Source organism: Lepidochelys kempii, chromosome 12, assembly GCF_965140265.1.
Source record: "Lepidochelys kempii isolate rLepKem1 chromosome 12, rLepKem1.hap2, whole genome shotgun sequence".
NCBI lineage: Eukaryota > Metazoa > Chordata > Testudines > Cheloniidae > Lepidochelys > Lepidochelys kempii.
In genome coordinates this window covers 18,572,884-18,598,081 of record NC_133267.1, presented here as the reverse complement: position 1 = coordinate 18,598,081, position 25,198 = coordinate 18,572,884, and the positions used below count along the sequence as shown (strand labels likewise).

Genomic DNA, 25,198 nt, shown 5'->3' with positions numbered 1-25,198 from the left:
CTTTTAATCCTATATATATGTAAATTAGTTTACTTAGTAGTCCAGTGGTTTTCGAAGGCATAAACAAACAGATCAAAACATTGTAAAAAAAAGAGCTTGTTTTCAGCCCTAAGCCTCTACTTGTACAACTACAACTGTTTGAAAATACACACTTTTGTTACACTAATGCCTGTGAATGTATACACATACCTAAACAAAAACATAAAAAGATGTACACACAGAAGTAAGTGTTAGAAAACCACGTGTACAAGTGAAGAGTTATGAAATTCCTCATTAGGGAAGAGAGGTAAACAATTCTCAAAACTGAAGAAAACATCACACAGAATCTTTATCATTTGCTAAACATCATAATGTTTTTCTAGCTTCTCTGGCATCGAAATTAGCTCTACACTGATTAGCCCCCCCCGCCCAAAAAAGAGACATTTTTTCATCAGAACATTACTGCTTACAGAAGAATCTATACTTTTGATTGGAGGTATTTTGGGAAGATTTCCAAAGAGGGAAAACGGGAGGAGGGAAGGGAGAAGGGAAGTGGGGAAAGGATTTTGGAAAGAATGACGACAACCAAGTACTATATGTATTAAAACGTTTTAAACACAATCACCTTTCAGCAATCTGATGGCCCATTTTGTTATTTTTTCCTTCTTCCATTTACTATTTTAAATTTAAAATGGCAAAACTATTTCACTACTTAGGTAACAGAGCTCCATGACTGCGCTCAAGTGTTGTCACTATTCAGGCTATGATACAGTTGTTCCTTTGTATACAGTAAGAACCCTCAAAGAGTTACTGTTACATTCATGCTTTTCCCTGATATCATCCTGAAGAAGCAGACAGAATGTGTTATACGAAAATTTAAAAGCCACATTAAGGATAAGTGTCCTGTTCGATTAAAGAAACCTTTTTTAAAAAAAAAAAACCCTGAAAGCTACAACATTTACTCTATCTTTCTAGACCCTTAAAAATGTCTATCAAGCATTTAAGACTTATGAATGGATGACCGTCTGAAAATGTGACTCACAAAAAGATACCCAATAGTTAACTTTTAATAACCAATTGTTCTTTACAATTAGAGCTTTTAAAAATATTTATTTAAAAATACCAGCAAAGATGACAAACTAATTAAACATCCCAGTTAAACTAAGATGCAGTCTAGCTCCTAAATCATTCTAGTAGCTTAATTTATTATGTTAGTATAATGATAACATAATGACCATTTTACTCAGTGCATATAAATGGAAGACCTTAAAATGATAATTTGCTTTATTTGAATTTTAAAGCTGTATTAATCCTTATGAATTTTAAATTGAAATAATCAGGACTAATGCATAAAAATGTGATATGTCAGAGACTTTTTTCCCCCTTTTTTAAAATTTACTTATTGTAGCTTTGAAAACAGAATTTGAACTTGGCAATGTTTTACCTTTTGTCTGTGGAAAATCATGGTTTATATATAGAGTCACTGAACATGATGCTGATATATACATTAAAATATTAAGAACCTAGCCACAAAAGCAAGGATAATCACTTATTAGAGCCATGGGAATAATCCAGTGATTAGTTTAAAAAAAAAAAAGATATTTTTTCTTCACTTCTGCTGTACCTGGGTAAGGCGCTACCAAATTCGTGGCCATGAAAAACGAGTCACAGACTGTGAAATCTGGTTTTCCCTCATGGAATCTGGTTATTTGTGTGCTTTCACCCTACACTAAACAGATTTCACAGGGGAGACCAGCATTTCACAAACTGGGGGTCTGAACCCAAAACAGGGTTGGGGGGTGCAAGGTTATTTTAGGGTGGTCATGGTATTGCAACCCTTACTTCTGTGCTGCTACCTTCATTGTTGGGCAGCCGGAGGGCAGCAGCTGTTGGCCAGGCACCCAGCTCTGAAGGCTAGTGCTCACCAGCAGCAGCACAGAAGTAAGGGTGGCATGGTATGGTATTGCCATCCTTACTTCTGCGCTGCTGCTGGCAGCGGCTCTGCCTTCAGAGCTGGGCTCTTGGCCAGCAGCCGCCGTTCTCTGGACACGCAGCTCTGCTGGCAGCAGTGTTGCCAGCAGCAACAGTGCAGAAATTAAGGATAGCCGTATTGCAACCGCCCCTACAATAACCTAGCAATCTCTCAACTCCTTTTTGGGCCAGGACCCCTACAATTACAATACCGTGAAATTTCAGATCTAAAGATCTGAAATAATGAAATGTACAATTTTAAAAAAATTCTGTGACCATGAAATTGACCAAAATGGACCACGAATTTGATAGGGCCATACATATGTGGCCCAGTCAAACTCTCACTGAGAAGTCAATGAAAGACTTAGGGATTCTTAAAAGTAAGAGCAATTTTAACATTCAAAACATTAATATCCTCTCCACACTACAACATTTAAGCACATTTGCAAACAGTAATTGTCATGGTTGGCTCTAAACATTTTGTGTGTCTCCATACCACATGTAGAATACCTGGTGAGTAACAATGGCAGCTAACAGAGTTTCTTCTTTAGCAGAGACCTTGGCTGGCTGTGACACATGGCTAGAAAGGGTTACACAGCTTGCAGGCTGAATGACCCAAAGCTCACCTTTAAAGTCATGTTAGAAAGGTATGTGAATGATAATTAGGGCCATTCATGCTAAATAGGCTCGACCTTTGAAATGCAAACGTATATTGTTTGAAGTAATACTAATTGTGTGCATCTTAGATGCTATTCCTAAACAGACAGTTCCTGTCCCTCACTACAAGTACTGATTCAGAGATCAAAAGGGAATATTAACATTTGGATGAATCTTGGGTAGAATAATGTCATTGTCTATATGTCTCTTTGAAGTCTGTAAAAGACTGCCTAATGGATAAATTGCCCTATGTTAATTTGTGTAACTAATTACTGATGGGTTTGAGAGTGGTATCTGTATCAGCAAAAAGAATGAGGAGTACTTGTGGCACCTTAGAGACTAACAAATTTATTTGAGCATAAGCTTTCGTGGGCTAAAACCCACTTCATCGGATGCATGCAGTGGAAAATACAGTAGGAAATACACACACCCCATGAAAAAATGCGTGTTGCCATACACACTATAATGAGAGGTTTCAGAGGAACAGCCGTGTTAGTCTGTATTCGCAAAAAGAAAAGGAGTACTTGTGGCACCTTAGAGACTAACCAATTTATTTGAGCATGAGCTTTCGTGAGCTACAGCTCACTTCATCAGATGTTTACCGTGGAAACTGCAGCAGACTTTATATACACACAGAAATCATGAAACAATACCTCCTCCCACCCCACTGTCCTGCTGGTAATAGCTTATCTAAAGTGATCAACAGGTGGGTTGATCACTTTAGATAAGCTATTACCAGCAGGACAGTGGGGTGGGAGGAGGTATTGTTTCATGATTTCTGTGTGTATATAAAGTCTGCTGCAGTTTCCACGGTAAACATCTGATGAAGTGAGCTGTAGCTCACGAAAGCTCATGCTCAAATAAATTGGTTAGTCTCTAAGGTGCCACAAGTACTCCTTTTCTTTTTACTATAATGAGAGTGATCAATTAAGCTGTTTAGAAAGCAAATGATTACATCAAAAGCCTATTGTTTAACCAGGACTGTGTGGTCAAGTGGATGCTAGGACACTGTATACAAAGACCCTTGGGTCCTGATTCTGTCATCTCAGATCTGCTTAGGCTTCATTGAAGGAAGTTTGAGTTGCAAGACTGAGGTCCCAGTTATGCTGGTATGCCCTGAATATGATATTTTGACATTGGATTATGACCTATGAACTCAATTCTAAAGGAACTCTTTGCAACTACAAAGCTCACCATCTCTGCTATGAATCTGAACCTTAATGGACTGAACTCATGTCTGTATATATATTGATCTTTTAACCATACTCTCTCTCTTTTGTTTTTTTAATAAATTTTCATTTAGTTAATAAGAATTGGCTGTAGCATAAGATCTGAAATATCCAGTAATGTGGGAGGTAATGTGTCTGATCCTTTGGGATTGGTAGAATCTTTTCTTTTATATGATGAAACAAGATTTACAGAAATTTTCATCATATTTGACGTGGGTACCTGGATGGAGGCCTGTGGCTGGATCACTTTAAGGGAACTGTGTTGTTTGGACTTCTGAGTAACTAGTAAAGTAATAAAGAAGCTGTTTTACACTGGCTTGGCAAATTTAAGTATTGTAATATCTGCCATCTTTTTGGGGTTTGGCTGCCCCATTCTTGCAGTTCACCCTAATTGAGTGACCATAACTGGCTCTCAGTCACACTGGCAATATATCAGTCTTCACATAACCTGTTTGGTACACTTTTGCATAGTGCATATAAGACCTACATCCTGGTGCAAGTGCTAGAGAAGCCAACTGGGGGGGAGCTTTTCTTGACCTGCTGCTCACAAACCGGGAAGAATTAGTAGGGGAAGCAAAAGTGGATGGGAATCTGGGACGCAGTGACCATGAGTTGGTTGAGTTCAGGATCCTGACACAGGGAAGAAAGCTAAGCAGCAGGATACGGACCCTGGACTTCAGGAAAGCAGACTTCGACTCCCTCAGGGAACGGATGGGTAGGATCCCCTGGGGGACTAACACGAAGGGGAAAGGAGTCCAGGAGAGCTGGCTGTATTTCAAGGAATCCCTGTTGAGGTTACAGGGACAAACCATCCCGATGTGTCGAAAGAATAGTAAATATGGCAGGCAACCAGCTTGGCTTAACGGTGAAATCCTAGCGGATCTTAAACATAAAAAAGAAGCTTACAAGAAGTGGAAGGTTGGACATATGTCCAGGGAAGAGTATAAAAATATTGCTCGGGCATGTAGGAATGAAATCAGGAGGGCCAAATCGCACCTGGAGCTGCAGCTAGCAAGAGATGTCAAGAGTAACAAAAAGGGTTTCTTCAGGTATGTTGGCAACAAGAAGAAAGCCAAGGAAAGTGTGGGCCCCTTAATGAATGAGGGAGGCAACCTAGTGACAGAGGATATGGAAAAAGCTAATGTACTCAATGCTTTTTTTGCCTCTGTCTTCACGAACAAGGTCAGCTCCCAGACTGCTGCACTGGGCATCACAACATGGGGAATAGATGGCCAGCCCTCTGTGGAGAAAGAGGTGGTTAGGGACTATTTAGAAAAGCAGGACGTGCACAAATCCATGGGGCCGGACGAGTTGCATCCGAGAGTGCTAAAGGAACTGGCGGCTGTGATTGCAGAGCCATTGGCCATTATCTTTGAAAACTCGTGGCGAATGGGGGAAGTCCCGGATGACTGGAAAAAGGCTAATGTAGTGCCAATCTTTAAAAAAGGGAAGGAGGAGGATCCTGGGAACTACAGGCCAGTCAGCCTCACCTCAGTCCCCGGAAAAATCATGGAGCAGGTCCTCAAAGAATCAATCCTGAAGCACTTACATGAGAGGAAAGTGATCAGGAACAGTCAGCATGGATTCACCAAGGGAAGGTCATGCCTGACTAATCTAATCGCCTTCTATGATGAGATTACTGGTTCTGTGGATGAAGGGAAAGCAGTGGATGTATTGTTTCTTGACTTTAGCAAAGCTTTTGACATGGTCTCCCACAGTATTCTTGTCAGCAAGTTAAAGAAGTATGGGCTGGATGAATGCACTATAAGGTGGGTAGAAAGTTGGCTAGATTGTCGGGCTCAACGGGTAGTGATCAATGGCTCCATGTCTCGTTGGCGGCCGGTGTCAAGTGGAGTGCCCCAGGGGTCGGTCCTGGGGCCGGTTTTGTTTCATATCTTCATAAATGATCTGGAGGATGGTGTGGATTGCACTCTCAGCAAATTTGCGGATGATACTAAACTGGGAGGAGTGGTAGATACGCTGGAGGGCAGGGATAGGATACAGAGGGACCTAGACAAATTGGAGGATTGGGCCAAAAGAAATCTGATAAGGTTCAATAAGGATAAGTGCAGAGTCCTGCACTTAGGACGGAAGAACCCAATGCACAGCTACAGACTAGGGACCGAATGGCTAGGCAGCAGTTCTGCGGAAAAGGACCTAGGGGTGACAGTGGACGAGAAGCTGGATATGAGTCAGCAGTGTGCCCTTGTTGCCAAGAAGGCCAATGGCATTTTGGGATGTATAAGTAGGGGCATAGCGAGCAGATCGAGGGACGTGATCGTCCCCCTCTATTCGACATTGGTGAGGCCTCCTCTGGAGTACTGTGTCCAGTTTTGGGCCCCACACTACAAGAAGGATGTGGATAAATTGGAGAGAGTCCTGCGAAGGGCAACAAAAATGATTAGGGGACTGGAACACATGAGTTATGAGGAGAGGCTGAGGGAACTGGGATTGTTTAGTCTGCAGAAGAGAAGAATGAGGGGGGATTTGATAGCTGCTTTCAACTACCTGAGAGGTGGTTCCAGAGAGGATGGTTCTAGATTATTCTCAGTGGTAGAAGAGGACAGGACAAGGAGTAATGGTCTCAAGTTGCAGTGGGGGAGGTTTAGGTTGGATATTAGGAAAAACTTTTTCACTAGGAGGGTGGTGAAACACTGGAATGCGTTACCTAGGGAGGTGGTAGAATCTCCTTCCTTAGAAGTTTTTAAGGTCAGGCTTGACAAAGCCCTGGCTGGGATGATTTAATTGGGGATTGGTCCTGCTTTAAGCAGGGGGTTGGATTAGGTGACCTCCTGAGGTCCCTTCCAACTCTGATATTCTATGATTCTATGCACCAGTCCTCCTTCGTACCAGCTCTCAGTGCAGCAGGGCATCTTTGACAACATTATCCCATTATTGCTGGTGATGCATTGCATGTGCCTGTTTTCCATGAATTATGCCCTACTTAGCCAAAATGGGATGGCTGCCAATGCACACACATGGCTCACGGGCTGTTGTGAGGCTGAACTTTCATTTTGTTGTAAATGGGTCAGTTGATTGTGTCAATCTATTTACAAAACACTGTTGTGTTTTTAGTGTAGAAAAGCCAGATTCATAGGCTACGCAAAGTAAATTATTCTGAAGCTGTTATGAAGTTCTTAGTTCTGGAAGTTCTTGGTTTAAGGTTTGTTTTTATCCTAATTTTTTTTATTTGTAAAAATTAGCATAGACTGACAAAATTTTAACATAGTTATAGAGCTCTTTTACATAGACAATGAAATAGTTTTGCCATTTTTAAGCACAAATCATAATCAGGTGCCTTTGGTAATCTCATGATTCTCCCCATATGACAATATGGTACTGTACAGAGGCATAGCCAAATAGTTTCTCTCTTTCTCTCTAAAGTAGACTAAGATAATATGGATGGAGTGTGTTTACCAAAATTCCAAGAAATTAAATTAACACTACTGAGAATTAATGTATACAGTAAATAGTTAATTTAATCTCCACTCTTTGAAGCTTTCTGAGTAAGTATCTGTGTATGCCATTTTTTAATAACAGTCCTTTTTCCAAGCAAACCATTCCACTATATGCAGTTATGAGTTCACAAATAGGACATATTTGCAAGTTATGAATTAATAACAGTTGCAATCCTGACGACAGCTATTTTAAAAAACAGTCCATAAGACAGTCTATTCTTCATTAACTCCCACGAATGGGCGTTAAACATTGGACTACCCTCCACACAGCTCAGATCACCCCATTTGGAAATAATTTTTTGATCAACAAAAACACTCTTCCCCCACATTCCTATATTTTCATGCAGTTAACCCAAGAAAAACCAAACAAAGATGGGTGGCAGGCAGGGGAACTGGAACAATTTGTACAGTGGGAGTGCTGAAAGCCTTTGAACCAAACTGCAAACCCTATAAATGATGGAAACCGCTTCAAAGCAGGGAGTGCTGCTGTACACCTAGTTCCAGCACCTACAGTGGCAGGGTGCATCAATACATTAGATTTTACTTTTGGAAATTTGGATTCAACTCTAGTTAAGGTCATAAGCAAAAAATGATTTTGGAGGCCTCATACTAATCTTATTACAAGCACAACACGCAATTTGGAATGACTAATGGTCTTTGATCAGGTGAGGATAAAGACTGGAAAAGCAAAATGCCAGTAATGAGATATATGGACAAAACGGTGAAACAAGTTTCCCCACACATCTGCTTGCCATTAATTTTGGCCCGTCAATACATGTAAGCCCTCCTTTTCACACAAATACCATTATTTAAAATATAATGAATCTTCCTGGCTAAAGCTTTGCCTTCAGTTTGCCGGAACAAGTAAAACGTCTTATAATGTAATCCATCAAAAAAGGGATGACTCTTGCCTATAGTAATCCTGGTGAAATGAGGTTTACAGGATTGAAGCTATACATTAATATGGATGATGCAAGTCTGCCAGTAAAACCTGCAAAGGAAGTGTGGGCATATTATCTACTGTTAGAAAGTTAAACGCCCTAGCCATGAAATAATGCTTATAGGACTAACTGAATGTAATTACCCTTTTTTTTAAATTTTTTTTTGTTTTGGAACTGTACCGAATACCAAGTTATTTTTTTCTCTAAATTAGAAAATACATTAAACCAATTAAATCAATATTTTAGGCATGATTCCTTTCATCCTACAGAGTCTCTCATTCAATAAAGTTAATGGAAGGCCTGCCTTTTTTAGTATGGGATCAATCCTTTCTGTCTTCCTTGAGAATTGCTATATAAATATAGCTTGTCTTACTACTGGTATGTGTTTCACAATACATGCACCAACTAACTTCACACATGGCTCATCCTTGTTTTATAAAGACAGGTTTCAGAGTAACAGCCGTGTTAGTCTGTATTTGCAAAACGAAAAGGAGTACTTGTGGCACCTTAGAGACTGACCAATTTATTTGAGCATAAGCTTTCGTGAGCTACAGCTCACTTCATCGGACGCATCCGATGAAGTGAGCTGTAGCTCACGAAAACTTATGCTCAAATAAATTGGTTAGTCTCTAAAGTGCCACAAGTACTCCTTTTCTTTTTGTTTTATAAGATTATTTTGCATTCGATTGGGTCTGAACATCAGTTTACTCCCATGTTAGTTTGTATTATTTTCCTCTAATATTTGTAATTTAGAGTGCATGTCTTGTTCCGTAATATTTTCTAAATGCTTGTAGTGAGTGGAAATATGTGGTGAATTAGTTTTTTCTAATATAAAAATCAAAGATTTTCTTAAAAAAGTTTCAGCTTGATGCAGATTAAATTAGTCATGTTATACACGACTCAAAATATAATTTCATAATGGGAACAGAGATTTATATTACTGCTACTGGGAACTGCTGTAACACTAGGTGGCAAATTAAAAATAAAAAAGAATCTCATAAAATTCATGATGATAGGACCAGAATAAAAAATAGCTCTAAAATGAATTAACTACTGAAAAAACTAGAAAGAAAATACAATGGCTTGTATGTCACTTAGCCTAATAATACACATTTCAGCTATCTAGTGTGTGGGAGGAATAAATCTGGGGATTGAATCTGAGACAAACTACAAAAGCTAATGAAAAGATTATAATTTAATATGTCTGAATTGTTTACTACAGAGGTGGGCAAACTACAGTCTGTGGGCCACATCCAGCTCGCGGGAACGTCCTACCGCGCCCCAGAGCTCCTGGCCTAGGAGGCTGTCCCCCTTCCCCTGCCGCCACGCTCTGGGCAGCAGGGCTGCAGAGCCCGGCCTGACCCGGTGCTCCGTGCTGCCAGCCACCGGTGCTCCAGGCAGTGCAGTAAGGGGGCAGGGAGTGGGGGGAGGAGGGGTTGGATAGAGGGCAGGGGAGTTCGGGGGGTGGTCAGGGGTGTGGATAGGGGTCGGGGCAGTCTGAGGGTGGGGAACAGAGGTTGAAGGGGGGCAGAGGTCCCAGGGGGGCAGTCAGGAAGGAGAGGAGGGGTTGGATGGGGGGGCAGTCAGGGGACGGGGGATGGATGGGGCAGTGGTCCCAGGGGCGGGAGGGGGCAGTCAGGAAGGAAAGGCGGGGGGTTCGATGAGGGTGGGGGCCAGACCATGCCTGGCTGTTTGGGGAGGCACACAGCCTCCCCTAACCAGCCCTCTATAAAAAATTTCAGAAACCTGATGCGGCCCTCAGGCCAAAAAGTTTGCCTGCCCCTGGTTTACTATGTTAAATGAAAATGTGGAGGTGAATACATTTATAAAGTCCTTTTTTAGCTACTGCAGTATATTGGGAAGGTCTTCCATTCTGGATGTTTCAAGAAACCTTGGGCAAAGTTTTCAAAGGTGACGGCCTAAATTACAAACCAAAGTCATGCATGCCTGTATGGTTTGCACAGAGATCATGAGTAGCATACGGTCTTGGGTAGTAACTAAGTAACTTTGATTTATTCAGCACCTTACCAATCAATTCAGTATCATTCAGCAAAAAAAAAAAAAAAAAAAAAAATCCTTGCCCTTAGGGCCAGCATTACTTCTACCTTTTGTTCCCCTTTCTTCCACATCCTCCTTTCTCTATTTTCTCCTTCTTCCTGGTCTTTGAGACTTCTTCATTGTCTCTGCATTTCCCTGCATACACTGTAGTAACTTTCAGTTTCCCACTCAAGCCCTTTTCCCTTTTACCGATAAAATGAGCAAAACAATGTGACATACCAGGGTACAATCCAGACTAATGGGTAGCTCTGTCACCCCACCCTCTAATCTAGGATGCCCTTTAAAATGGGTACAGCATGCAAGTCACTCCCAGCTATGTCTCTGTCTGTGCTGCTACCAGCCACACCTTGGCTCTTTTCCAGTTTTAGGTTTTTCCTCAGAAACGTATGTCCTGAACTGCCCAGCCCTCTTCAGGACAGTACAAGTTTAGATAAAGCCCCCCATTTCATCAACAGAAATAATATGAGTACATCTTGTTGCCCCAAATGGAGTTTCCCCCACACTGCAATTTAAACACACTGGATTAGATATAAAATAATACAACACATTTATTAACTACAAAGAGAGATTTTTTTAGTGAGTACAAGAAATGACACACAAAAGGCAGAAATGGTTACAAGGAAAATAAAGATAAAACACAACTGGCTCCTAATTTAACACACTATGTGAAATTCAAAGCAAAGTTTTCTCATCACATCCAAGACCAAGAATTTCACACCCGAGTCACTGTTTTAGGCTTTATGCAAACGGGCATTGGTTTACACACCATTTACTTATCGAAGGTCCCCTCTGCAAACACGAAGGCTACAATTTTTCTTAAGATCCTGAATTTACCACCTGAGCCCCACACAAATGCATCAAGTGAGCTGGATTCAGTCCACAGACCAGCGTTTCACAACTCCGGGGTATGCCATTCTGCTGATCATTTTTGTGCAGTCTCAAAGAACTAAAACACAACCTGAAGGTCCAAAGCAAGTGAAAAGGAACTACAGCAGTGAAAAGGAATTAATCTCTTACACTGTCTGTGCCAACCCCAATAATGAAATTTCATTTTCTGAAACATGAGAATTCAACAAAAAATGATCACTTAGAATGCTAATTTAGATAAAGCAATTTTTATGTGCTCAGAGTTGCAGCTGTTTCTCTGTTTTTAGATTAAACAAAAAGACTGCTAAGCAAAACTATGCCATCAGTTCAAATAGCCGTCTTTAGACCGCCTCTAGTGAGGATGCTCCAAATGTGACATGAACTGGGAGATGGTGACAAAGGCTTTGCATTCAGTACAGCATCAACAATCCCAACTGAATACACAACTTTAATCCATTTCCTCTCCCTCTGACCCCTCTATTTTAAGGCTATGGCTACACTACAGTTTAGGTCAGCAGAATTTGTGTCACTCAGGTGTTTGAAAAAACTACCCCCATGAGCAACGTAAGTAACACACATATAAGTGCCGTTGTGGACAGCACTATGTTGGCGGGAGAGCTTCTGCCGCTTGTGGAGGTAGTTTTATTATGCCAGTAAGAGAGCTCTTTCCTGTAAGCATAGTGTGTCTACACATACAGCCGCTGCAGCGCATTTGGTGAAGACAGGCCCTTAAAAGTAGTAGCAGGTTCTCTCCCTGCAGGACCCTGATTATTGCACTGAAATCTTGCATGATTCTGGTTCTTCTTTAGGTACAGAAAATTATGACTGAAGAGGAAGCCTACGTCATATATGATTTAATAAAATTTTCGGGCACCATTAAGTTCTTTAATATTGTTGATGAAACCTGCTGGAGGGAAAGAGGAGTGGACAGACATCTGTCAGAATGAACAGTAACATTTGGGTTTCAGAATTTTGAAGAGCTACTAATATTAGTATATGTTATTCAGACTTGTACATGCATCCCTAGATTTAAACTGTAGAGGTCATGTTTAAAATTAACAATTTTGAATCATTATTTGCAGTGTCAACTAAACTTCACCCCTATTCTGACATACGTAGCATACTACAAATCCAAAAAACGAATTCACTAAAAACTGACAAGCCTTTAAGGGTGCCCTACCGTATCTTATGTCTGCAGTTCTGCTAAAAATACTAGCATTTGAATATGCGCCTTTTAGTCTGAAAAGCACAGAGAATGAAGTATTTGGCACTGGTTAAGATACTCCATTCAAATGCTGATGGGTTTGATGGCAGTAGACATAGGGATATTTATAGTCTAAGATTGGATAATCAACAAATGAAAGCTCATGTATATTAACTATCTGAATTGTACAGAAATTACATTCAACTAGTACACTACAGAGAAATGAAATCCTTGATACTTTGAAAAAATCTCAAGCCAGATGCAGGCAAATTTGCTGTAATATATGTTTTTCACATCCTAATCTAATGGCTGGAATTAAAGAAAGTATTACAGTCTGAAAAGGACGTTTACCACTCATATACATGTAAAGGAGATGGTAAATGGTGAAGCCTATGTTTTACTTTTATATTATTGGTTTAACAAGTAGCAATCAATATAAAGTCACAAAACTGATGGAAAAGTTTAAATTAAATTCAAAAGGTTTGGAATAAACCACGTGAACAAAAAATTAGCAAGTACTGAAAGTAGTATAGGATTGAACGCTGGCATTTTAAACAAACCATTCAACACATTTTTACAGAATAAGGTTGTGGTAGTCTCTGCCAACAGAAAAATGTGGTCTTGAGTGTTTACATTCAGCATCCTCACTTTTACAAAAAAAAGTGTCGGGAGTAAGTGACCGGTCTTGCCCAGTTTTTCAATTTAAGTAGGGTTACATGGCACAGTGGTGAAAAACCTGGCAGCCAGCCTACACTAGTTCTCTCTCACCACTGGCAACAACGCTGTGAGAATTTCCAAAAATCTTCAATCTAAATGCAGCCTGGGAGTTCTGCCAGAACACTGAAGTTAACATCCATAATCTTGTATGAAGCCACATAGGAATTTTTATAAACTATTCACTTAAATTTAGCCATTTTTAAGATTAAGCGTTTTAATATTAGTTTCAAGTTAACAGATACAAGTTGAACAAAGATCACCACAATTTTCACTAATCTTCACAAGTCAATTACTTAAGTGAATTAAAACACCTGAGTACAGTAACTGCCTGGTTTATATTAATGTCATATAAAAGCACAGTGTTTAACTGAATGAAACTTCAATAAATAGAATGAAAAGATATTTGAATTTGTTGGCTTTCAAGATGTTAAAACTACTTTGCAAGCTACCACTTAAAACTTATAATATGGTCAAGGCCCCTAATACTCTGGCAGGGCAGACTATATGGGCGTGAACTGCAGAGCACACCAAAATGTTGTGCTTTAACTGCCCTGTGTGGACACTGCTAGCACCAGCTAAAAGTTACCTAGTTCATAAGGACTCAGGACTTGTCTACACAGGCAATTAATGGTGCTGCAATTTTCTCGCTCAGGGGGGTGAAAAAACACCCGAGTGAGAAAGTTGCTGCGCCGTTAAGTCCCAGTGAAAAAACATCCCCCTCAGTGCAGCAAGTTTCAGCACTGTAAAGCGCCAGTGTAGACAGTGCCCCAGCGCTGGGAGTTATGCCCCTTGTTAAAGTGTTTTTTTTAGAGTGCTGTGCCACCACCACACAAGCCACATTTTTGTGCACTTTTTGCGCTTTAAATGGCAAGTGTAGACATAGCCTATGTTAACATGAACTTGGTATCTTTGAGTTGGATCCAGGAGCATCCACACAGGGCAGTTAAGAGTGTAACACTTCGAGGTATTCTAAAATTCACACCCCCATAGCCCACACTGTAGAGTAGTATAGACAAACCTTCTGTGTCAAGCAGGACCTAAATTGCCTGGCAAGATGTCTTGTTTCTGTTGTACTCTCGTGGCAGCTTCATTTAAAATCAACCAATCTTCAACAGTAACAGTCAATTCACAGATACGCCCAGAATAGCTCCCACTCCCTCAGATAGTGACTAGGCATATTTTCCAGAATAGCTCCCACTCCCTCAGATAGTGACTAGGCATATTGTAGCTACAAGTGTCTGCTAAAATGATCAGCCATGAAAGCGTTCAAGGTTGACATTTAAATATGACAATTAAGCTTCAGAGCTAACACCCTCAATGAGATAAAGGGAACAGTTCATACTTCTCCAAAGTATCATTTCAAGCCCAACTGAAGGTGGAGGAAGACAGTATTGCAGTGATTTATATTCAGTTCACATTTAGGAGGTTTTGCCCCACCTCTAAGGGCTAGAAAGGTTGTTTTGTTTGAAACAGATTCTAGAACACAGCTCTGTAGTCATGTTTGTGGGTGTGTGTTGACTTCACAGCAGCAGAAATCTTAAAAATTAAATACATATTTCAATGGCTCTGAGGGTTTCTCAAAGAGTGACCTGGGCAGAGTTTTTGTTAAATTGTGTACTGTGTGGTGCTCTTTTCAATGGTTTGTCTAAGTGTTGTGTAGGGACCATAATTAGAGGTAAATTAAAATCACCAAATGTTCAAACTTTTGGGTCATATGGAAATAATTTAATACATTTCTTCATTAAAAGTGAGTACCTAAACTGGATTTTTGTTCATTGGCACATACATTCTCCATCAGTCTGGTTCATAGTTACTGATGTGCCATTCTAATAAGCAAAAAATTAGATGTACTTCTGATTGTAACTGTGAAACTCGTACAATAAAGAAATAAATCCCAAGCAATTGGTTGTTAGCAACACATAAGTAACTAGATCGTTAACTGCCCTGAAAATGAAGACACAAAGGGTTCGTAATTTTGATCACATACAATCTATAGTACAGCAAGAGGGGAACATTATTAGAAATTTCAATTTGCACGTACATGCATATGTTCAATGCATGCACAAGCTTTTGAATTTACTACATATACAGTAGAAATTAACATATGTTCATCTGCTGGAACGTTAGAATTATGCAAAGTTCAACACAACTAAAGATTGTTCAGAATGCCACATGCTTCCCTTCAGTTCTTATTACTCCTTTCAGCTGTCTCACAAGATATTAGTGTAAGATCCAATTTTACTTTCAGTCTATGTACATTGACACTTGGAAGGATGATTCCCGTTGGACAATTCCTACTGCCTGTAAAAGGCAGCAGGATTTGTTATGGTCAGTAATAAAGTGCTTTGCAGGGAGGAAGTAAAATCCTTTTCCAGCTTCCCTCTGCAATTCCTCAGATAGCAACCTTTTATCTGCATGAAGAACTTTTCTCGTAAATGGGTTCATGCATGTATGTCTTCCTTCCATTGTATCTGCAGCAATAAAAGTCTTAGTGTAGATCACTATTTGCCTTTTAATTCTCAAAACTGTTATAAGTGGCAAAGAAGTGAAATTTCATAGCCTGAAATAGATTTTGAAATTAGGTTTTAGACTGATTAGAAGTGTTTTAGAATGAGCATTATTTATTTCAAGTACATTGGTTTTCTTCTGAATGATGTATACGTGTGTTTTGCAGAGGTCTTTCTGCATGGCTTGTAAATATGCAAATTTGAGTCATTTAATTTAGATATTATTGGCATACAGATACATAATTAAGTTAATTTCTTGGTTTCAATGGGTTATTTAATCATTGATTATGTTGTGGAAGTATATCAACACCTGTATCTAGGATCTGCGGCCCATTGTGGTTGGCACTTTACACACAAGTAATAAAGAGAGTTCCTTCCCGAAAGAACTTCCAACCTTAATGTATGATGAGACACAATAGGTGGATAAAAAACAAATATAGTGAAGCGGGGAGGGGAAGAGGAGGAAGACAATGTAACTGTGAAGCGATCATGATAAACATAATGACCAGTAGGCTCAGCACAATAATTGCCTACCTGTTTTTGTCAAATGTTTTCTAGACATCATGGCACAGGATAGTTTTATGATATTTGAAGGACAGTGTTGTAGTTTTACAAAAATGTGTCTGCAGGAAAAAACTGATGAGGGCAGAAGCCTGGATCATTGACAAAATGGATGACTTGACAATGTTTTAGAGCCAACAGGTACAGCAGAGCTAAAATGTCAACTACGATCAAAATTCCTGTTTATTCAGGTATTTTCCCTTTTGATTATACTTATTTTAGAATTTCATTCACAGTACTAAGTTAAAAGAACATTATTAAGTAAGATTTCAAAGTCTAGCACTCAAAAGTTCAGAAATGCCTGTGCAACCTTAATTCAGCCCCCGGAGGCAAATGCATGATGACAGAGTCTTTAATTATATGACCATATACTAACTTTTTCATAAGACATCAGAATCAACCAATGTCCAGAATGGACCTGCTCTGGGGATGAATCAGGGTTGTGTAACGAAGACTACCATCCGTAGGACTCTTGCTTCATTTGTTGCACAAATTGGAAGGTGCATCGTGAATGAGGTAGCAGATTGGTCTCATGGTTAAGGCAGACTAAGGCTGCTCTAGAGAATTGGATTTTACCGTTTCTGCCACAGAGTTACTATATGATGCAAAGCAATTAATGTAAACCAAACAGGTGGACATTAACTGTGTTCCTTGTTTTCTGCATGTCCATCTTGAAGCACTGGGGTCTCATTTGCAAAAGTGATGAGCACAATAGAGCCTATGCTATGAACATATACAGCGCTATATAAAGTTAAAGGTGCTTGCTGTCTCAAATTGGGGACCCAAAATTAGTGGTTACTTCTGACCTTAATCTCTGTCTCTAACTTCACATTTGTAATATGGGATAACAGTCTCCCTTCCCAAAAACTCCTATTCTCACATCTGAACTCCCTAAACCAATCTCAGTCTACCCTCTCTCCCAGCAGAGTCAATGCCCAGCCATTTCCAGTTTCCCCCTCCTGGCTCCTAATACAGTAACTCCTCACTTAATGTTGTAGTTATGTTGCTGAAAAATGAGACTTTAAGTGAAATGATGTTAAGCGAATCCAATTTCCCCATAAGAATGAATGTAAATGGGGGAGGGGGGGTTCCAGGGAAATTTTTTTTTGCCAGACAAAAGGCATTATATACATTTTAAACAAGCAACTTAATACTACAGTCATCATTGTAGCAAGACAGCAAGGCAGGGCCTCTGCTGTGCACCACCCTCAGTTGCTTTGCAGGCAGCTGGTGGCCTTGCAAGCACTTGGTGTAGAGCCCTATTCCCGAGCAGGGTCTTTGGGCCATAAAGCAACAGTGAATCACTGGGAGTGCGGGGGAGGAAGAAGCGTGCACGTCTTGTGTGTTTACAAACATACTGTACGTACAGTACTATAGTTGGGTGGTGCCCCCGCCTTACTCCACACAGGCACAGCCCACTGGCACTGGAGACAATGAGGCAGGCAAGGAGGCTGAAGGCGCTGGAGGCTAGGAGAAGCATGTTGCACAGCAGCAGCAGCTTCCTCTACTCTGCAAGCACCAGAGGCGGGGGGCTCAACCCTCAGCCCACCCACTCCACCCCTTCCCCCAAGCCCGCACCGTTAACCCACCCCTTCTTCCCCCCCCTTTACTCTGCACCACCGCACCCTCGCTTCCTCCCCTGCCTCCTGCCCATGGCAATCAGCTGGCTTGCGACCTTCAGGATGGAGGAGAGATGACTCGGCGCACAGCCTCCCCCCTCCCTCCCCTGCCTCCTGCCCATGGTAATCAGCTGGTTTGCGGCATTCGGGAGGGAGGGGGAGCCTGCACACCGAGTCCTTGCTCCTCCCCCATCCCTCCAGAATGCCGCAAGCCAGCTGACTGCCACAGGCAGGAGGTGGGAGGAGGAGGGAGAAGGCCCTGATCCCTGGGGTCTGCTGGTGGGTGGGAGGCGCTGGGGAGGAGGTGTAGGGAAGCTGATGGGGGGCTGCCAGCTGTGGGCAAAGCAGGCAGCCAAACAACATTATAGTGAAGCATTGCACAACTTTAAATGGAGCACACTCTGAAATTGAGCAGGGACTTAAGATCGAAACATTGTTAAGTGAGAGGACGTTAAGTGGGGAGTTACTGTACAATTTCTCTCTCCAGCTATTCCTGGCCTTCAGTTGCCCACCTCTTGATCCTCTCTCCCTGTTCCCCACTGGCTTCTTGTCCCAATCTCCCTCCCCAGACTACTTGTGCAGTGGTACTGGAACATTTTTTACAGTGGGTGTTGAAAGCCAGTAGTTCCCACCCCAAACTTTTTACCTTTTCACCCTCCCTTACTCCTGTCTGTGCTCCCCCCACCCTGCAGAGCTGGGACCAGGAGCAGGACCATGGCTGGGGGGGGGAAGAGAGGGAGAACAGGGGCAGAGGCCAAGGCTGGGACCCGTGTGTGGGGCCAGAGCAAAGCCCCTGCTGCAGGGCCAGTACAACCAGGACCCTGTGTATGGATTCCAGGTGCCGGGGTCATGAAGAGAGTGCTGGGTGCGGGACCAGCAGCAGCCAGGAGCTGAGCCCCTGGGCACAGGGCCAGGAACAGAGCCCCGGGCGCGGGTCCAACTGCAGCTCCAGCGACAGCTGGGACCCCATGTGTGGGGCTGGGAAAAGAGCCCCAGATGCGGGTCCAGCAGCAGCTGAGACCCCATGTGTGGGGTAGGAACAAAGCCCCGGGTGCAGGTCCTGCAGCCAGGAGTCAGGACCCCAGATGCGGGGCCAGGAGTAGAGCCCTAGGCCAGCAGTGCTGGGACCCTGGGCACGGCATGGCAGGCGGGACCCCGCACAAAAACTGGGGTTGCTGCAACACTCCCTGCACCCCTAGTTCCTTCGCCTATTAACTTGTGCAGCGTCATTATCGACTCCTGCACAGACTCTTTGTCCAGCCTGTTCCAGCTCTTCCTCCACACCTGAGCTCCTCATCTTATCTTTCTCCCCTTACCTCCCTCAGACCACCCCACTGGTTCTCAGGTCTGGTCTCTTCCCCTCCCTGGCTTCACATCCAGTAAGTCCCTCCCCAGCTTCCACCTACTGACTCCCAGTCCTCTCCACAGTTTCCCTTCCCAGTCTCCATGTGCAGCCAATATTAGTCTCCCCTTCAAGTCCCAATTTCCCTCATCAGCCTCCAGTCCCAGTCCCCCTCTCTCACCCTTGCTTCTTCTCCCAAACTATTTCCCTTACCTGCCCAGCTCTTGCCCTCTGTGCATTCATATCAGGCAGCTGCCTCCTGTACCAGTGCTGAGCTCAGCAACAGGTGGGTGGGTGGTTTGAAAGCAAAAATGATAGGAGTCTCCCTGCTCTCAGTTCAGGTGCCCAAACAGAGCATGGCTCACAGCAGTACAGGGTTGTACTTGCAGAGAAATCCTGCTCAGTCCAAGGCTGGAGCATGCTCAGCATGGATGAAATTTTGTGGGAATTTAGCTGCAAAAAATCTACAAAGTCTCTACTGAGCATGTGCAACCCGCAATTTTTCAAAGGTAAATAATTTGGCCAGATGTTTACTTAAACAGTGTAACTGTATGGCACCTACTTCTCACAAGCGCCCCTTCTGCGAACTGCAGCTGGTGCTGCGGGCTCCCCCACTCAGCAGCACCTCCTCCCCCCCCACCCCCCAATTCAATCAGGGGTATTTATGGTAGAAGTCATAGACAGGTCCTGGGCCATAATTTTTTATTTCTTGCCCATGACCTGTCTACGACTTTTACTAAAAATACCAGTGATTAAATCATAGCCTTAGCTATATACAGCTGAAACCAGGACTTTATAATGGGAAAAGTCAGGCAATCTCAATAACAGGCACTGTTACCAGTCCCAGCTACAATAATCTTTTCCAGTAGAAAAGACAGGCAGGGAAAAACAAAGGACAAAATTTACTTGTTACTTTCAGTTAGCATCTAATTATCCTTGTTATTTTTTCTAGTCTCTTCTTTGCATGTTATAAAAGCAGAATGCTATTTATAGGTTAAGATGAGTGTTCATTTCACTAATGATTGACTTGACCTTTCTCTTTAATGTCAAAGGGCTTTATATGAGAACTGAAACCTTCAGCATTTCAGGACCTTTACTATTTTTTTTTTTAAATTGCCTCCAGGTACCAAATGAGCAATATACATGAGCAGCATTTTAAAATTAGTTTTATTCAACTAACAAAAATATCTTAAAAACTGGATACATATGAAAAAAATAAACTGATTAAGCAAAGGAAGTATTACTTATAATAAGTGAATTTAACTTATTGTTTCTCATCAACATTTCCTTCAAGACTTTAGAACTATTAGATCTCATTCTCTCACACCTTGATTTTATTCACAGATTGGAAAACAAGCTTTTCTACTTTTTCCAACTCCCAATCACTTTCTCAACTTTGAAAGAACTAGTCACTGAACTAACTAGTTGAATAAACCAAAATGAAGAAACTACCCTCTGCAGCTGCAGATGAGGTTATTGTTGTCAAAAAGCTGGTTTATCACTTCAACAAACTCTGGTTCCAGGTGCTTAGCCAGTGACTTCCATCAATGTAAGAATCTGACTTTCCTTAAAAGTTCAGCAGGAAACATGTACTGCTTAAATATTAGTATTTCTATTTAATTTAAATGACAAATATAGAAATTTCAGACCTCAGCATATCTTGTCATAATATCAAATTTAGTTTTAAATAGATTTTTTAAAATATATTTAATTTAAATTAAAAATCTAATTTTTTAAGTTAATTTTTAATCCACTCTAATGTGGTGAGTAATTTTTGGGCCATAACTCCTTTGTGAGATGTTTGTTGCAAGTACTTGATATTCAGATTGTAACATGTCACCTGGAATGTTTTTATGGCCTAGGCAGATTAATAAAACTTTTACAATTCAGACTCAATGGCATACACACTTATACATTTGCAATTCATTTTCTATGAATATTTTGCAATATTTACATAGAATTAGATGTTTGATCAAGTTTTTCTTCTAGAAACTCATTTGATGAAGTATTCTTGGAAAACAAAAGGGATGATTTCAGAATACATGAACATTTCGAAGGCTTAAAAATTTAACAGTCACATTACCACAAGTTTAAACCCTATATCAGTGATACTCAGACCTCAGTGATTCACGAGCCAAATTAGCGATCAACATTACCAAGAAGAGCCACAGTAGTGTGAATTCATTGTTTCATTTACTGTAGTACTATATATTCATATTTAAACAGTATGAAGGGAAATATTTAGTGTGTGTGTGTCTATATATATATAAATAATATATATATAAATTCTCACAGCAAAATGACCGACCAAAGTATTATTTGATCAACTACCATTGGTTAATAACATAGTAAAAGCACCCTGATTGGTTAATAATTAAATCACACAGTGTTTTAATATCATGTGCTGCAAAGAGCTGCAGGAGACACATTAAAGAGCCACTTACTCAGACTGAGGCTCAAGAGCTGCAACACTGCCCTATATTAAAGTAAAGGCTCTAATAATTATAAAGAAATATTTAATTCCTTTACATTTTTAAGAATTAATGCAGCAAAAATGATATATTAACCCTCAAATATCATTTAAACATTCACATTTTTAAATTAGCTCTCTACAGATATATTATGTTTCTGATTATGTAAAGCAACGGGGACTCATCCTTTGGGATTTTAACAAAATTACGTCAATCCTCACACTGGAAACTCCATTGATACTTGGAATAAAGCTAGCAATATTTTAATGAGCACTCTGCATCAGCAGTATGAACAAAAATCTGGCTTTATATAGATCTCTGTAAGGCCAGTCCCAAATTTTTCAAGGAGAGAAAACTAACTCTTAAAATAAAAGGTGAAGGTTGCCCTTCTACCTTTCCCAAGCTGCACTATGGGCTAACTCTAAAACATATGTATGTCACAGAGCACCAGAAAGAGGGAAGATTAGATTTAAGTGTATACTTTACCACCACCCTCAGCTTGGTGACAGGAAAACACAAAAAAAGAATTCATTTTTACAAAAGTAATAAGTTTCATCAGTAAATAAACATTGTCTCTAACAATATGAAGCTCCTTGATTTCAGTCTTTAATAAAAAAATCCATTTATTCTATGGAAATAAGTCTCACATTCTAATTTGCTCAAAAGCATTCATCTGAAAGAGTACCCATGCTAAAGAAGGAATCCAAGGGCACGGCTACACTTGCAAATATAGAGTGCTTTGAGTTAAACCAGCCTTCGTGGAGTGCAGTAGGGAAAGCACTGCAATCTGTCCACAATGGCAGTTTCAAGCACACTGGCGTGGCCACATTAGCAGCTCTTGCAACGGTCACAGAGCAGTGCATTTTGGTAGTTATCCCATCATGCAAGTGGCTGCAACATGCTTTTCAAATGGGGGTGGGGAGGTGGGGTGGAGCATGACAGGGTGTGTGTATGTGGGGAGAGAGACAGTGGGTTTTCGGGGGGCTGAGAGCATGTCAGCATGCTGTCTTGCAAGTTCAGACAGCAGCAACCCCCCCCCGCCTCTCTCTCTCTCTCTCTCTCTCTCTCTCTCTCACACACACACACACCAGTAATGGTTGCTTTGTCTCGGAGCAGATAAGCATGCCAGCTGTCAGAAATGGAGCTTTCAAAGGGCATATCCGTATTCCTGCAGCGATTCCAAAACAATGACAAGAGTGGCCACTTGACTTAAGGGGATTATGGGATGTTTCTGGAGACTGATCAGAGCGCAGTAATGCAACACCTCGTTCAAACTGATGCCTGGGCGTTTCAGCCAAGGCGCACCAAGCGTTAATCTTCTCGCCGAGGTGCAGTACCAGGAGCACTCTAGCTGTGGAGGCTCTGTGTGTCTTGCCAGTGTGGACGGATAGTGAGCAAGGGTGCCCAGGGCTCCTTTAATGTGCTCTAACTCGCAAGTGTAGCCAAGCCCTAGGAGTGTTCTGCAGCCTAGACTAAATGACCACTAAGCTTTTTTGGTTCTATATTCAAACCAATGTGTCAAAACCACCTAAAGTTGCTAAAGAACAACAATGCAAAACCAAGAATTATAATGTAAAACTATATATACACATTTGTGTTTATCATCTTCTCAGATCCACACATGCTAGGAAACTGCAAAGTATGATTATTATGCAGCCCAGAATTAAAAACCGTGTAAAAAAAAGGGCAAGCGTGCCCTATAGCACCGCCTGTCGCTCAAGAGTAAATCTGCAGCATCCTGTGTCAGTTTACCCTTCTCTCATTGCCCCATGATAACTCCACACCATCCAAACATTTTAGATGCAATTCCCCTGCTGAGGCTCTACTCTATTAAGTCCAAATAAAGTCTCTTGCATAGAGGCTCAAAATAAAGTTTCTCTGGCCTCCAGTCTCTGTCCCCCATGTTCAGGGGATTGCGTAACTCTCCTTCTTGGGGCCTGTACTTCTAGACTCAAATCAGCTCCTCTGGCAACTTCCCCAGTTGCTTCCTTCAGGAACCCTTTCAACAGCTTTCTGTGTTTCTTTCCCTTACCTCCCTGGGCTGAAAGAGATCCATAGGCAGCAGCCTTTCCCCTGTCACTATCTCCCCTTTTGTAAGGCTCAGGTACCTTCCTTTAAGCCAAAGTGGGTAGGCAGCAAGTAACTATCACAGGCACACTGGACTCTGTTCCCTCTTGAAGGGGCCACTCATCCTGTGACAAACCTCTAGGCTCTCCTAGTTCTATACAATTCTCCAGACCCTGGCTTTAAAACTCTAAGAGGCTAGGGGTTGGTGGGAGAAGAGAAATAACTTTATATTGTTAGCTACATGCATTTTACTCATATGGAAAATACCATACTTAACATAATTCCTTACTCTGGCCATCTAATCTTGACACAATAGCAACAGTAAGGTCTACAGACTAAACAGTTAAGAGTCATTGGAAGAATAAAGTAGACAGCTATCAATGTTCTTAAACACTTTGCTCTGTAAACATTCTGACTTAGGGTACGTGTAGACTGCATAGTCCTTACAGCAGCATGTAGAGTATATATACACTTCATGCTCCCCTAGCACCCATATAAACAGCAGTGTAGACTTGAGGCATTGTTTAGCTAAGTAGAATAAAGATGCACCAGAAGCCTTAGGGTATGTACCCTACCCAGCTCTCTACATGCCCAAGCAATGCCTCATCCCATTTACCCTGTTATTTGTAGTTTATTTTTAGTATCCTGGTGCTTTTCCTGCCAGAGGGAAAGGCTCCAGCAACGGAGAAAGGCTCCAGCAACGGAGAAAGGCTCCAGCAGCTCCCCACTGCTGGAGCCTTTCCCTGTTGCTTTCCCTTTGCTAGAGCCTTTCACTGAAACCTGCAGCTAAATGCTGCAGTGGGGACACAGCCTGCTTCTCACTGCAACATGTAGCTATGTACCCTATGCACGTCTGCCAGTGGTGTGCAATGTAGACGTAGCCTTAGAGTCATCATTTTATCACTATTTTAGTGATTAGCAATTTTTAGGTGCTTCCGGATCAACCACATTCTTCTTACATATTATGTAAGATTAAAAGAATTTTAAATTCAGGAAGAAAGACAGACCAAGTGTGACTGTTATTTCCTGAGTTTTGCTGTGTCCAAACTTACAGAATCAGGGCAAATTTAAAGGATTTCCTACCAAAACACTAAGTCTTGTTTTCCAGCGGTTGTGCCTCCAGAAACCCACATTGCATGGCTACAGAGTTATAGTTGGGGTGCATATACACAGTCTTTGAGCCTCAAGTTTCACAGGCAACTGTATGAAGGGAAAGAAAGGATTTGGGCCCCTCCATGAACAGAATTTGAAGATAATTATATGACAACACCTAACAGATGCTCCAGAAATACATATCTGTCTTGCCAAGCTTTATGAATAACAAAGCAAGGATTATCTAGGGTTCACCTAATATGCTGTATTTTCATGCCTTGATATCAGGTTGATTATACTCATGATCAAAACCACACAACATTGTCTCATTTCTTACCCGTTATACTATATCAGCCCATTCCTTGAAAAGACTGAAAGTGTATAAGGGTGTAACTATATGATAGAAGACTTTGGATAGACTTAACTTCCTTTGCCTCAAGTGCTCCAGGTTATCCACA

At 41.4% G+C, this 25,198-nt stretch overlaps 1 protein-coding gene across 1 annotated transcript in view; it reads right to left on the bottom strand.

The window, feature by feature from the left end:
- ITFG1 (integrin alpha FG-GAP repeat containing 1) overlaps positions 1-25,198 on the bottom strand; it is a 212,387-nt gene that overhangs the window by 155,124 nt on the left and 32,065 nt on the right. The gene's annotated exons all lie outside the window — the stretch shown is intronic.